This window comes from Talpa occidentalis, unplaced genomic scaffold (assembly GCF_014898055.3).
Source record: "Talpa occidentalis isolate TD23 unplaced genomic scaffold, MPIMG_talOcc4v2.1 talOcc4.12, whole genome shotgun sequence".
Classification (NCBI taxonomy): domain Eukaryota; kingdom Metazoa; phylum Chordata; class Mammalia; order Eulipotyphla; family Talpidae; genus Talpa; species Talpa occidentalis.
In genome coordinates this window covers 19,649,493-19,664,884 of record NW_023601212.1, presented here as the reverse complement: position 1 = coordinate 19,664,884, position 15,392 = coordinate 19,649,493, and positions in this window count along the sequence as shown.

The window sequence follows — 15,392 nt, the reverse complement described above, 5'->3', positions numbered from 1 at the left end:
TGGGCTCCTGCCCCAACTACTTCACCTAAGAACATGTGAGAGCCAGCTCGAGGAAGCCAGGCCCCTAGGCCAGGCTCCTAGGGGGCAGGTCCCAGTTTTCCCTGGCTCCCCACTGGGATCCATCACAGTCTGACATTGGTGTGACACTGTGTGACAATGTAGGCATGTGTGTGCATGTCTGTTATGGAGGAGGGATGCCAGGACATGACCATGATGTGCCAGGATGCCACCCTGATGGTCACACCCAGAGCCGGTCAGGCTGAGCTCACCTAGCCCAAGGACACACAGGATCTGCAGTCAGGCCATCTGGCTCCACAGCCCATACTCGTCACCACTGTCCCTGTGTGATAGGACAGAGACTATGAGATCAGTGGTAGAGGGAGAGTTGGGGTATAAAAGTGAGCCCCGGTCCTGGTGGACTATGGGAGCTTAGGGAGAAGGGGGCAGACCGTGAGGAGGGGAACAAGGCTGTGTCATTGGGACTCCCTGTGAGAGGGTCAGAGGGCCTAGAGGTTGTACAGTCACACCTCCCCAAGAGCAGAGTTACCCACTGCAGGCAGGACACACTGGTGTGCCAAGAATGGGTTACAGGTGTATCAAGAGAGCTCTCCCCCATTCAGTCCCCTCAGAGGTCCAGGGGGTCATGGGGCATCTGCTGTATCCCCCAAACCCCCAGCTGTTGCCTCTGGCTGAAAGCAGCCCCTCACTTAATTTCAACATGCTAATCTGGATTATCATCTTCTTGAGAGCCATGCTGTGAGAAAGGTCAGGAAGCTCTGTCACAGAGCAACCTGGACAGGAGCTCATGGGTCCCTGAATCCTCCCAGGAGCTCAGAACAGCAGACGCTGCTTCTATGGCTGCCACTACTGCTTCCCGGTGCCAGGCGCAGATACAGCCGCTCCTACACACGGGGACTCTATGGGGGCAGGCGAGGTGGCCCGTCTGTTGGGTGAGTGGGTTCTCTGTCCTGTCACTGTCTACTTCATGCCGGTGAAGTCTGGGAAATCTCCTGTGAGCAGCTCTCAGCATCCAGCCAGCTCCCCTGCACCTGCTCAGCCCATGTCCCTGGGCCCCAGATTCCTCATCAGTAAAATGAAAGTAATAAACATCCATGGCAGGGGGTACCTGTGAGTGTGAAATGAGCGCATTTGCTCATGCTGAAAGCCTCTGCAACTACTTCTGCAATCCCACTCCGTGCCAGGCAGTGGCTGGCATTAGAGGTGGGAAATGAGTTACTACAGCTGGGTGCCTGTCTTCAAAGAGGAGAGGGGAGCAGGGGGCAGCAAACCCAGAAGACAGAATCCAGAACTGACCGATGGGGCTGGGCATGGAGCCGGATACAAAACACACCAGGGAGGGGTGGGGATCACTAGCTGACCCTCTCCTTTAGAACAAGAGGCTCTCCTTCCTTGGGGAGCGGAGGCTGGGTAGTGGATTTGAGAACAGCCCTCAGCCTCCTCGGGAAGATTTATCCTCTCCTCCTCTGCCTCCCCTGGCCGGACAGAACCTTACAGAAGTCAAGCCCCAGCCTCTCTACCCCCCCCCCCTCCCAGGCTCACCAGGCACCAGACTCAGGTCTCCCTTTGCTGGAGGAAGGGAAGCTGACGGTAGACATAAAGCGCATCCCAGCGTCGCGATGACACAGGGGCTGGAAGTGGGGGGGCGGGAGCTGCCTTCAAAGCCCAGCGAGCCAGGGCAGGCCTGACAGCTGGAGGGCCCTGGCGCCAAGCTTCCCACCGCTCCCACGTAGGCAGATGGTCCGCAGCGCCAGCCCAGCCTCGCCACATGGGGGCTCCCGAGCCTCTGCCCGGCCCTTGCTCCTCAACTCTCTGCTTGTATCCACTTCCCCTTGTCACTTCAGCCAGAAGGATGCCCACCACCCCTGCAGGCTTTAAAGCTTTAGGGAGCACCTTCACTTGAGTTGACTCATTTGATCTGCAATACAAACGGAGCGGGTATTAGGATGCCACTCAACTAGAACGTCATTCATTCAATAAGCTCCTGCCTGGGCTAAGCTCCGAGGATACAATGACAGGCCAGACTTTGCAGGGATTTGGACCATCTCAAGGACTTGGTCTTTATCCTGAGAGCAATGGGAAGCCATCAAAGGGATTTTGGTTGGGCAGACATGTGAAGGAGGGAGGCATTGACAAGATACATTCATGTTTCAGAAAGATCTTTGGGCTGGTGAGTGGAGAATGACTCAGCGTGAGCTGGGGTGTGGGAGGGAGAGCAGCGGGAGGTTCCTGAGAAATCCAGGTGGGGACAGGGACCCGAGGAATCCTGTAAGTGTGTGGGGTTCAGACCTTGGTCCAGCCTTTTCTCACTCCCTGTAGGTAGGCCTCTTACCCCACCCCAGGATGTGTATGTCCCGAGGTTTAGTCAAGATCTGCCACATCCTTGGTAAGTGGGACTGTCCACCATCTCTGTGCCCACAGCCGAGGTGGACAAGTCCACTCAGGCACCTGCCTGGACCCCATGTCAGACCCTCCAGAGGGAGCAGTGCCTGCTATGTGTAGGTGTGTGGGGTTTGGCTGTTCATTGCGTTCAGATCCTGAAGTTTGATCCCGAATGGACAATCTGTCTCCAGGGAATTGATTCATAAAAACTCACAGAAGACTGAAAAAGAAAGTGTGATGTCGATGTGGCATCTATGAGGTTCTCCCAGGGTGGTTGGGAGGCTTCCATATCAGGCAGACACCCGGACAGCGCAGGCGCGGACCCAGAGCCGCGCCAAGAATGTTGGCCACCACCAGAATGAATGTAAGGAATGCTGGGTATTTGGGTCTCCTAAATATAGGGCTTCCCTGGTCTGCTGATTGTCCTTGGTTTCTCCTGGGGCTTGTCTTTTGAACACACAATGGATGAGCTATTCCTGAAAAATTCCTTGGTGAGGCCCTATAGTGGCCCCTAGTCTTCCAACAGAAAATACTTCCCTGGCATATGAAATGTCTCTGTTCTCTGCAGGAAATATAGGGCAGGTCTCCCTCAGGAACTGCTAGGTCTCGTGGGAACATTCTGTCTCTTCTTTTTTTCCCTGTCAGCCATCACATCTTGATTTCCATGGTGGTTTTCCCCAAACACCACGGTACATTATCCCCATGTACTCTTTTACTGATTTTTAAATGTACCAAACAGCATTATTAATTCTAGTCTGTATATTGCAATCCCAGAACCAGTTAATAACATAGTTTGTACCTTTTGGCAACCTTTACCTATTTGCCCCCACCCTAAGTCCCCAAATGTTATAACCCTGCATGTAACAATGTATGGAGACCCCAGCCAATGCAATAATTCAAGAAAAAGAAATAAAAGGCATGCTGTTTTGAAGGGAAGTTTCAAAGTTATCTTTATTTGCTGGCAACAGGATTACCTATGGAGAAAATCTTGAGAAGTTCATAAAAAGCAAGGGTATAGGACTAATAAGTAAGTTCAGCAGGTTGCAGAATACATAAGTTCAATGTACAAAATAAATTGTATTTTTATATACTAGAACCAAAGACTGGAAATTCAAATTAAAAATAATGTTTTCAACAGCATAAAAACATGAGATACTTAGGGACAAATTATAAAAATTAATGCAGTACCTTGAAAACTCTAAATACCATTGGGAGATTAAAAGAAGTTCTAAATAGAGGGCCTCCCTGGTGGTGCAGGGACAGCACTATCAAGCTATCGCTAACCACTGCGATATGAGTTTGATCCCCAGCCAGGGAGCTAACCCACATATGACGTGGCAGACCTCTCCTGTCTTGCCCGCTGCTTCCTTCACCAGTGTATTTCAGTAGATCTGCCTGTCCTGCTCCCCATTCTGTCTCTGGTGAATCCTCTCACCCCCCTGCACCTCCAGCCTATGCCCCAGTTCTTATATGCATAAATAAATCTTTTTTTTTTTTTTTAAAGAAGTTCTAAATAGAGATATAGGCCATGCTCACAGACTGAAGACTTGATAAGGTTAAAAAGTTGTTTCTCTGGGCCTCCCTGGTGGCGCAGCGGTTGAGCGCTGGGTTGTAAAGCTGCCCGCGGCCTCTGCGGCGCCGGTTTGATCCCTGGCTGCATCCCGGCCACCAGAGGAGTGTTCGGAGGAGGGTCCCCCAAGGCGCGCCGACCTCTCCTGCCGCCCGCTGCTCCCCTCAGCAGTGTACTTCGGTCCTTCTGCCTGCTCTGCTCCCCGCTCTGGCTCTGGTGAATTCTCTCACCCTCCCGCGCTTCTGACTGTACCCAGTGCTTGTATAAATAAATAAATAAAAATCTTAAAAAAAAAAAAAAAGAAGTTGTTTCTCCCTAAACTGATCTATAGATCGAACATACTTCCAGGCAAAATTCCAATAGGGTTTTGAAGAAATTGACAGGCTGACTCTAAAATTCCTATGGAAGTACAATAGGTCATAGTAGTTAAAGAGAAGATGAAAAACAAAGAATAGGGTTGGAGGAATTGCTACCTAATTTTAAGACTTATAATAATGTTACGGTAATTAAAACAGTGTATCATGGCATAGAATAGATGTTTGGATCAACAGATTGGAAAGAAGTATCCAGAAATAGACTTACACACATAGTTAATTGATTTTTTCTCAAAGGTACCAAGATAGTTCAATGGAGAAAATGATAGCCTTCTCATCAAATGGTCTGGAACAATTGAATATCTATATATAGGGGAAAATGTGACCTTTGTCTTACATCACAAACAATTAACTTGAAATGGTGGGTCGAAGGGAGGGAGGAGCACAGGGGACTAAGGTGATGGTGCACGGGTGCATTGGGGAAGGACACTCTATGGGGACTACACCTGAGGGGGTGTTTAAAAATGAACAACGATGTAAAAAATAAAAAAATATATTAAAAAAAGAATTTAAGAGAAAAAAAAGAAATGGTGGGTCAAAGATCTAAACTCTGTGACTTTGGATTGCTAAACTAGGACTTCTTTGCAGGAGGCAGAAATCAAATCTCTATATGAAAAAAATCAATATCTTAGGCTTCATCAAAATGAAAACCTTTTGCTTTTTAAAACATGTGATTAAACGAAAGGAAAAGATAAGCCACAATGGGGCAGAAATATTTACTAAGCATATATCTATAAGGATTTGGATCCAGGATATTAAAAAAAACCAACTTCTTCTCACTTAAGAGGAAGATAAAACAACCTGATTCAAAGGTAAGCAATAGATTCAGGGAGACTTTTCACCCTTCGAGGTTAACAATGGCAAATAAGCACATGCAAAGGAGCTCAACACATTAGTCACTAGGTAAACACAAATTAAAATCACAGAGACACCTCTGCATATGCACTACAATGCCTAAGATGGATTTGCTTAAAATATTTTTTAAATTGCTTTTTTTTTTTTTTTGTGGTAACTTGGGCTTACTGTATATTGGAATGATCATGGTTTAAAAAGACTGAATCCACCAGGTGTTGGCAGGGGGAGGAAACTATTGTAGGTGGGAATGTGAAATGTTATAGCTACTTTGGACCATGGCGTGATAATTACTTATAAAGGTAACCATATTCTTACTTATGACCCAACAAAACCACCCCAGGGGAGATAAAAATTAACAAAGATATTTACATAAATATTCATAGCAGAAACTGAAATATTCAAATATCCACCAATGGTGAATGGGTAAACTGAGACTCAGCCTTGTGGTGGAATGCTACTCACCGTAGACAGGAACTGTTGGTCTGGGCAGAACATGGTTGAATCTCAAAAGCAATATGTTTAGTGGAAGAAGCCAGGCATAAAAGAACACATACGGCAAGATTCTATTTATATGAAATTTTAGAAAATGCAGAACTCTATTGCCAGAAAACACATTATTGCTTTCCTGGTTTCCGGGGGCTAGGGAGTGTAATCCAGACCATGAGAACTTCTTGGGGGGATAGAAATGTTCTGTATCATACTTCCCATAGTCTTTACGTGACCTTGCACATTTGTCAAAAATTCACTGGGCTGTACACTTAAAATAGATGCATTTTACATAAATTATGCCTTGACAAATCTGATAAGAGGACACTGCAAGAAAATGAACAGGCAGGTCACAGATTTGGAAAAATATTCAGGAAACACATCTCTGACAGAGGATTTGTTACCAGAATAGACCCCAAATTCCAATGTTTCCATAAGAAAAAGACAAACAGCTTCATTGTAAGTGGGCAAAAATCCAGATAGTACACAAAAGAAGGTGAAGGAACACCGGTGAGCCTAGGACATCGGGTGTCATTAGAATAATACACATCACCACCCCTGCAACCCACTAGGATGGCTAAATCTTTTTTTTTAAAAAGATTTATTTATTTATTTTTGCATACAAGAATGGGGGTACAGGCCAGAGGTGTGGGGGATGAGAGGATTCACCAGAGATGTTGGGGAGCAGAACAGGCAAAATGACTGAAATACACTGCTGAGGGGAGCAGCAGGTGAGTCAGGAGAGGTCTGCTGCACCATGTGGGTAGCTCCCTGGCCAGGGATTGAACTCATGCTGCAGTGGCTGCAGATAGCTTCATAGGTTGCGTCTCAACCTCTTGCGCCACCAGGGAGGCCCTGGGTGGATAAATCTTAACTGCCTGACAACAGCCAAATGTTGAGGAGACTGCAGAGCCATGGGAAAGCAGCTCATCCCTCTGTGGGGATGCCAAACAGTGCAACCGCTCTGGGAACAACTCCACAGCCTCTTCGAAGTTACACATTCACTGACCCTTTGACGGGGTGATTTTACTCATAGGTATTCATCCAAGAGAAATAAACATTTGCCTGTAAAAACAGATTAGGCAAAACTGTTGAGTTAAGAATTAGATTAGTTTGGGGTGGAGGTGGTGGGACGGACTGGGAAGGACCAGGAGAGAATTTCCAGTGCGATGATAATGGACCATTTTATGGTAGGGATGTGTGGGGGACTTGGATATAAACATTTATCAACATCATAGAGCTAACATTTGTACATTTTCATGGATGCAAATTTTCCTGACAAATAATGTCCAAAAAAACAAACAAAACCAGTCAAAGTGAGTGGGTGAAAGGAGAGTGAAGGGAGACAGGCCCAGCACGACTCTGGTTGAAGCAGGGCGATGTGTACGTTGGAATTTAGACTGTTATGTTGATTTCTGAAGTTTTCTATAATAAAAAGTGAAATAGAATCAAAGGGAAGAAAAGGATAATTATGCCTCATGGAGCTGCTGCGCATTCACAGGAGACCCTGATGGGGAAAGGCCTTGGGGCGGGTGGCATAGGGAGTGTGGGGGGTGTGGGGTGGGGGGTATACATTTTGGCATGAACTACCTTCTCTCCTGCTTCGGGTCTTGCTCTCACTGCTGCTTCCTTGTTCTCCTTCATCCTGCAGCTGCCCTTTTTCCTGTCTCCTTCCCATCCCCCTGTCACCAAACTACCCCATTTTCCTGGGTCCACTGTTGGCTGCAGATTGGCTCTGTGTGGGGAGACTCCTGGCAGCAGTCTGGGCCAGGGGTATCATGAAGCTGGGGCTGCACAGCAAGTGCCCTGCTTTGGGGTGATTATGAAAGGCACTGCTTCTTGGCTTTCTCCTCTCTGTCTCTATTTTTGCATAGAAGAACTGGGGTGTAGGCCAGAGGTACGGGGGTTGAGAGGATTCACCAGAGACAGAGTGGGGAGCAGAACAGACGGATCTACTGAAATACACTGCTGAGGGGAGCAGCGGGGAGGCTGGAGAGGTCTGCTGTGCCATGTGGCCAGCTCCCTGGCCTCAGTGATGATAGCTCAGAGACTTAACCCCTAGGCCCCCAGGGAGGCCCCTTTTCTCCTCTCTTGCACCCGCAGCACTACCACCTTCCCTCTCCCGGGAGGAAGCAGGCTGCTCTTGCTGCATTGCCTCTTCAGTGTCAGTGCTTGATCTGTAACAGGATGGACAGGCTGCCTTTGCCCCAACACGTCTCCTCTCCTGGCACCTGGTTTCCCTGGAAACTGTCAAATTCAAGGGAAAGGTGAACAGAATTCCCATCTCTGCACTGGCCCCTTTCCAGAGTCACCATGCCCCACCCTGCCTGCCATGGTATGGCTGCTCCGTCTGTCAGCATCTCAGCCCTGGTCTTACCCTCATTTTACAGTCCAAGGAGGGCCTGGCTCTGCTCGGAAAACCTATACCTGCTGTCTCTTTTATTCTGTTTTAACCGTCCACTCACTCACAGATTTGTGGTGCTCCTGAGGGGCACAGGGCACTGTTAGGCACCGCAGACATGGAGATGATGGGACTTATGGCCCCATGGTGGTAGTGGGGTTAACAGAGTAAGCAGGTGAGCAGGTAGCCCCTGGGGATCTAGGCGGAGCTGGGGGTGCAGGGAGGCGCCGCTCAGCCTGGATTTGGGCGTGGGGGTCAAGAAACCATTGTTGGAGGAAATGCCAACTAAGCTAAGCCCCAACATGGGTGGAGTGCCAGGGGACAGCTGGTGAATGGCCCCAGGGTGAGCACTCACTCACAGGCTTGCTGGGAACCGCAGATAGGTCTGGTTCACTTTTGGGTGTGAGGGGTGCGTCCCCCTGGAAGATGAGGGCTGGAGACCCCAGTGGCTCCCTGCTGGAAGCCAACATCCCCAGCACATGACAGCCAGGCTGGGGTTTTTCTCTGGGTCCAGGCAGGCAGCGTGGCCTCCTTGGTGCAGTACAGGGAGGAGTGCTGAGCTCAGTTTGCTCTCCTTGCTTCCCTCACTGTCCCCCCTCCTTAGAGCTGTCTGGCTGGGCAGTGACTCAGGCAGAGGCGACCTCATCTCTGTCCACGGGACTCATGCCTTCTGCCTCTGTGGGGCTGGGCAGCCTCCTCAGCCCCCTTGGCCTTTCAGGGAGTGCTCCGGCTGGCCTCTGGCTCTGGCTCAAGGTCTGATTGTGGTTGTAACTCTGGTTCTGGTTCAGATTATAGCTCTGATTCTGGCTGTGACTCTAGTCCTGGCTCTGGTTCTGCTTCTCTTTCTAGTCCTGGCTCTGATTCAGGTTCAGGTTCACTTTCAGGATCTGGTTCTGGTCCTGGCTCTGGTTCAGTTTTAGGTTCAGAATCTGGTTCAGGATCTGGTCAGGCTCTGGGTCTAGTTGTGACTGTGGGTCTCGTTCAGGTTCTGGGCTCAGCTGTACCCACAGGTGAGGTCATTACAGGCAGCCAGGCTTTGCCAGGGCCAGAAGAGCCAATTCTGACCTCACAGCTGCCTCTTGGGAAGGATCTCCCTCAGTTCCAAGCCAGCGAAAGTCAGAGTAGGGCATGGGGCAGTAAGACACAATGTAGATGAACTTCCCAGGAGTAGAGACTGGAAAAATGTGGCAGACATGGAAAGAATTTCTAGAGACAGCACAAAAGGAGCTGTTAGACTCTCAGATCAGTTAACACACCCTGCTGAGTAGGGAAAAATCAGCAGCACAATTCGAGGGATTCGAAGGAGAGTTTCTGGAGTCACATTATGTGGAGTTCAAAACCCAGCTCTGCTGCTGATTAACCTTGTGACCTGGGGCAATTTTCTTTTCTTTTTTTTTAATATTTTATTTTATATAATTCTTACATCATTTTTCATATTTGCACAATGTATGCATTTTCATTTTGGTTATTTGGGCAATTTTCTTAACCTCTCTGGGCCCCGGTTTCCTCCTCTGTCGCATGGGGAGAATGGAAGCAGCTACTTGATAAGATTATGGGAGGAAGGTAGTGACATATACACGTGAAGGGCTTAGCACAGTGCCTGCTACCTGGCAAGTGCTTAATAAATAATGATAACAGGGCCTCCCTGGTGGCGCAGCGGTTGAGCGCTGGGTTGCGAAGCTGCCCATGGCCTCTGCGGCGCCGGTTCGATCCCCGGCTGCTCCCCGGCCACCAGAGGAGGGTCCCACATGGCGCGCAGACCTCTCCTGCCGCCCGCTGCTCCCCTCAGCAGTGTGCTTCGGTCCTTCTGCCTGCTCTGCTCCCGCTCTGGCTCTGGTGAATTCTCTCACCCTCCCGCGCTTCTGACTGTACCCAGTGCTTGTATAAACAAAAACAAACAAATAACAAACAAACAAATAAATAAATAAACATGCCTCTATAAAAAAAATGATAACAATGCTCTTTATTGATATTATTCTGTACAATCCCTCTGATGGACAGGTGAACAGCCCTTGCCTCGCACCCTGTGGGGGACTCCACAGAGATTTACTCCCTCCCCCCATGGGAAAAAGAGAGCAGCAGGCTGGGGGGAGGGTCTTCTATCATCCTCATCTAGTAGGGGAGTTGTTCAGGTTTGAGAACTGGGAAATCTGGCTTCATTGGTTGACAGTTGAGTACCTGAGGGCCAGTTGATCAACTGAGCCTCAGTGTCCTCATTCATAAGATGGGGACAAAAGGATCTCATCCGTTAGTAGTGAAGCTGGGATGGCCTGAATAAATGACACTGGACTGAGTTTCAGCTCTGCTGTGTGACCTGAGCAAGTTGCTTTACCTCTCTGTTTCCTGAACTGTACAGTATCCCAGGGAGAGCTGTAGACATTGGGTAGTATCTATGTATGCCTGGCAGAGAGCATGCCCTCGATCAAAACTGCTAACTAGTATTGTCATTCTGATGATGACTATGATGATGAGGATGGAGAAGAAGCTCAGAGGTCTGAGGGGAAGCCAGCGGCATTTGCATGTCCCTGGGGAGAGAGTGCTTCTTATCAGCCTTGGATCTTATTTTTCATAACATCTTCCCATTAGCACTGCCTGAAGCTGGGTAGGTTCATGTTTAACCTTTGTGGAAGGAATGAGGGAGGAAGGTGTTTCCTGAGGTCTTAGGAACAAGCCCAGAGCATCGACTCCTCTCTGTGTCTGACCATCCTGTCTGCACTGACTGACCACTCCCAACCCCTGGGCTTCCCTGGATGACTCCCCTCTGCTGACCAGGGGGGCAGGGTAGGGCGGGGCAGCGCAGCAGAGCCTGGCTGGGCCAGCCCCACCACACCTGTTCAGTCTGATCTGGTTTTTCCTTCCTTCTATCTTTCCTTCCTTCTATCCAGGGAAATTAGTTTCTAGAATTCAAACAGCAAGGCAGCAACCTAGAGGTCATCCAATCCATTTCCCCACTCAGGGCAGGTGTGCAAATCACGCCCCCCCCACAAGTGCTGGAAGGAGCAGATGTTTTCTTAGGCGAGGCAGACTACCCCGTTGTGGGACTGGGTCCCTCTAGCTGAGCTGGTGGCCTGCTGCCTCTTGTTCTGCCCTTAGAGAGGTGGAGAGAAGCTGGCCAGCGCCCACATCCAAATAACCTTCCCTGGGTTGGGAAGGGTGTTATTAAGCCACCCCTTCTCCAGGCTAAGTAATCCCAGGGCCTTTAACCCTTTCCTCTCAGGTTCTGTGTCCAAGTCTTTAATTATTTTCACTGCCCTTCTCTTTATTTTAAGTTGCAGCCCTATAATCACAGAACTTCAGGGCTGGAAGGTACTTAGGCCATACAAGCAGAGGACAGCCAGGCATAGAGGGTTAAAGATCTCACCCCATCACTGCGCCCAAGGGGAAGGAAGGCCAGCTGGTGCCCCATGGGGTGACCTCCCCATCCTTTCCCCAGCAAGGGAGTCCTCGCCCCTTTTCCTCAAAGTGATGAATTAAGCAAAAACAAATTGAGCAATTTTTTTGAGCTCTGTACTCTCTAGGTATTTCCACCATCATTACCTCCTAATTCCTCAACAGTCCTGCCAGGAAGTTATGATTATCTTTATTTTGTAGGTGAGAAAACTGGCTCTGAGAGATTAAGTAAGTTGCCTAAACTCACACACCAAGAAAATCCCTGAGTTCCTCCACCCAAACTCTCCTTACCTGCCACTCTCACCCCAGTTCCAGTTGTACCCACAGAAAGCCTGTTCTCATGAAAGTTCTTCTCTGCCTGAGGAAGTCTATGAAGGTTTTAGGGAGGCCAAACTGGGCTGCGACAGGTATTAACAGTCCATAGAGAAACAGAACCAATAGGTTCTTTCTATAAAGGTTATTTCAGGGAATTGGTGGCTCATGTAATTGTAGGAAGGATGAGTCCCAAATCTGAAGGTGTCAGTTGAATTGGCAACTCAGGCAAGAGCTGATGTACAGTTTTGAGGCAGAATTTCTTCTTCTCAGAGAAACCTGTTTCTTTCAACTGATTCAATGAAGCCCAACCATATTATAGACTGTAATCTCCTTTATTTAAAGCCAACTGGCTATAGATGTTAACCACGTCTACAAAATACCTCCGTAGCTACACCTGGATTAGTGTTTGATTAAATAACTGGGTATTATAACTTAACCAAATTGACACATAGAGCTAACCATCACTTTCCTTTATGGGTGTTGATGGGGAATTACAGGGAGAAGTCAGTCTGATCCAGTGGCATTTTCCCCAGAGTCCTAGGCAAGTGTTGGGGAGGTCCGGGCCAGGGACTGGGGATGGCAGAGCCATTCTGTGAACTTGCCATTAAGAGGGCGTCCTAGGTCACGCTTATCCCACCGGGTCCAGATTTCATTGCCTTCCTTTGGAGAGGCTCTGCCTTGCTTCTGCTTACGTGAGAGCTCCAGTTAAGACCCAGTATCTTTTCATGGGGTAGAAACTTGGAAGGGGCAAAAGACAGCTCTTCAAGGGGGAATAAGACATCAAGTGGGGACAGCGTCTTCTGTCCTTTGTACCCCAGGGCTAGGAGCACCGGTCCTTGGAGAAGTGCCACTTGGTTCCTTTCCCAGGTAGATACCTGAAATATTCTGGGCACGTAGAAACCAGTCCTGCTTTTAAAAATTCTTCCCACGGGGGAATTTATGAGGTTAGGAACAGTACTTCTCAATCTAGAGAGCTCTTTTAATATATAATCAAAACTCCTCCGATTTCAGGAACAACTCTACTATTAAGGATAACAGAAATGAGAATATTAGACTTCAGAAATTTTTTTATTTCTTTAGAGTTTTAAACAACCATAGCCATCTTGCTGCTGTCTGTGATGAAGGCACACCCAAAGGACAGAAACCCCAAGAAGCTGAAAGAACCATGCAGGCATTAAGATTGCGCTTCCCTTACCCCTGAGATCACTCCTGATCTTGTCTTTTGCACAGTTTGTCAACTCCAACTCTATCCTTTACAAAGTGTTTCCTTAGACTCAAAGTGTGAAGGGTAAAGCTTGAAGTGGATGGCTGAGGGAGGCTGTGAAATCATTCTCCTTGCAAGTCTTTTAAAGGACGTTTCTAGATCAAGTCTTGCTCAAAGGTAGAGGATGGACCGGCTGGTTTCTCCCTCCCAACCCTGAGATTCCAAGGAAGCTGTAAGAATTATCTCCTTTTAAGGGGTTTCCTCTTTCATCTGAAGGTTCTGGGGAGACAATAGGGTGCTGCCTGGCACAGCAAGGGTTGGGTGGGGCCGCTCTGCTGCTGAATCAAGGGAGGCTTCCAGGAGGGGAACGGCTTTGAGATGCCTCGTGAAAGAAGCCTGGGAGGAGGTTCTTGGCTGGTAGGTGGCGTGGGAAGAAGGGACTCAATGGGGGCTGGTTGGCAGGGCAGGCTGAGTCTGAAGAGGCCAAATTTACCTTCACTCCATAAAAGTCCTTCTCTGGAAATCATATGTGCCAGATCCTTTTACCTCTTAAACTTTACAAGGCAGCAAATTCCACCATTTTTTGGTGGAAGTCAGACAAATTCCACCATTACTTTGAGACCACCCACCAAGCCACCCAGCCATTGATGTAGCCATCCATCATCCCTCCATACACTCACCCATCATTCCCACATGCAGACCAGAGGGGGAACAGAATGTGATGGGAGGCGAGGGGATGCAAGGGATCCCTTCCTTTCAAGGTCTTTAAACACGAAGAGTTCCTTCCTCCTCCACCCACAGTAGTGGATAGAATGGCCTTTGGAGACTTTTTGCCCCTTTGTAAAGGCTCTGAGGGCCTTTCGGAAATGCCCTTTTATGGAAGCTGTGTAACTGGATTTGGAGTTGGAAAGGGCTGAACCCCAGCAGAAGGGGTTGAGTGCCCTTAGGCCTCTTGGTGGGCACAAACAGCAGAGCTGCAGGGAGGACTTGGGGAGCTCTCGGAGCGATCACTTTCCCATGGAGGGTCCTCCTAGACCTCAGCTCTCCCATGGATAGAAATCTTCATTCTTTAGTTCAGCCCTAGGGGGACTGGTGGGCCTGGGGGTGGCTGGAGTGAGGGTTGGAACCAGCTCTGGAAGGTCAATGCTTCCCTGAGAAGGGCTGCTTTCCCTGAGAAGGACTTTAACCCTTGCATTCTGGGGATCCTTAGATACCATCCACCAGGCATTTGGCGGGAGCCTCCCTCAACAAAGGCAAGAGTCTGGAGTCCCAGTCTGGAAGGACTGAAAGGCCAGTCAACCAGCTTCAGTTGAAAATTCAACAGAACTATCTTCCTAGTCAGGTCTGGCTGGGGAGGATGCTACTGTGCAGGAAGTGGGCGAACACAGCTGGTCCTGGGCTCTCCCTCCTCTGGGCAGCCCAAGCCCCTCACACAGATTTCTTTCACTCCCATTCACACCAAGTTCAAATGATTGAATCACTGGTCTGTTTTCCAGTGGACTATGAGCACCCCAATGGCGACATCTGGGGCTTACTCAAACCTGCATGATCAGTCACTGTTAAAGCAGGACACAGGGTAGGAGAGTAAAGCAGGAGGTGTGAATGAGTGAGAAACAACATCTGGTGGTCTGAATTAGATGCTGGTGAGTAGGACAGATGAGTGCTCCGGGGCTCTGGAAGAGGCGCCATCCCTGCGGGCAATGTCAGAGGGAGAGATGAACTAACCTCATCTTCCTTGAAATCTCCGGAGCCTGTTTGCCTCTGGCAGGACAACCAAGCATGGCGTTCTCCAGCACCCATCTCTCTATCTTCACTCTTACAACCTACTTATCTATCTAGCTCACGCACCAACCCCCTGTGTCATGCTGGGGGGCTCACAAGGCTCAGGAGGACCCATTGTGTGTTTCTTCCCTGCTGCTTGGAAATTGGCCAGGTGAGAGAAATTGGCCAACCCTGCAAAACAGTGTTTTTCCACCCCAGAAGATCCAGTTGCTAAACTTTTATCAGCATACCCTTGCAATTCACTCATCTACCTGACATCTATTCATCTCTTTCCTTCATTTCTCTTCCTTTTTTCCCTCTGACTTATTTTGTTTCTTCTCTTCCTTCCTCCTCTCCCTCCCCCTTTTTTCAATTATTTTCAATTCACCAAGTACCTACTCATCCATTCACCAGTCCGTCCGTCCATCCATCCACCCACCCACCCACTAATGTTTTCCTTTGAGTATCTACTCTATGTTGGCCAGTTCCTAAGGCTCAGGACTTTTCTCCAGACTTCTGGAAGGTAGGTGCATGAGCTTTAAGGACAAGGAGAGGCCTCAGAGTGTAGCACCTCAGCCATCATTGATGTTGGATCCATAACCAAAACTTTGGTTTTCTTCTCCTGCCCTTTCTTGC